Raw genomic sequence first — 625 nt, 5'->3', positions numbered from 1 at the left:
CCTACTTATTTTGAGCAGAAATCAACACTGCGTCATCGACAGCTACATTCCTGTATATCCTCCTTCCTTATCCTCCTCCTCTTGGCCCTCTTTGTTGAAGCAGAGCATGAAAAAAGGCTGACTGTAAAAGGCGTGAAGGCGTAGGATGTGACGAATTGACAGGAAAACGAGGATCAAGCCATGTTGTCGGAGCAGATGCTTTTAATGGGAGCAAATTAAACAATGTTGAAGAGGTGTTTGATACGGTGTATTAACACTGAGTTTATGTGAGCAGCCAATAAATCAGATGTCAACTGAGTCTAGGTGTTTGGAATGTAATGTACTGCACCAGAATAATAATACCAGCAGTCTGTTACAATTACTAGTTACCTGTACAATTTAATTGAATCAGTAATGATCCAAAGGAAGTGAAAACCATTTTTTTTTAAATATGAAAATGTCTTTTTTTGTGTTTCAATACAGCTGCTATCTTTTTAATATGGCTTTTAATTTGGGTCAACTTTCAATTCTCATAAATGAAGCTCAGCGCAAGTTCAACCAGGAAGACCTTCTTTACTCATTCATTTACTATTTCCATGTTACTACTCTCTCTCCTCTCAATAGCTCAAGCTACCGGCGCACGAGC

The sequence above is a fragment of the Notothenia coriiceps genome, unplaced genomic scaffold (assembly GCF_000735185.1).
Source record: "Notothenia coriiceps isolate Sejong01 unplaced genomic scaffold, NC01 NC01_scaffold00009380, whole genome shotgun sequence".
NCBI classification, from domain to species: Eukaryota; Metazoa; Chordata; class Actinopteri; order Perciformes; family Nototheniidae; genus Notothenia; species Notothenia coriiceps.
Note: the sequence above shows the minus strand (reverse complement) of the source record.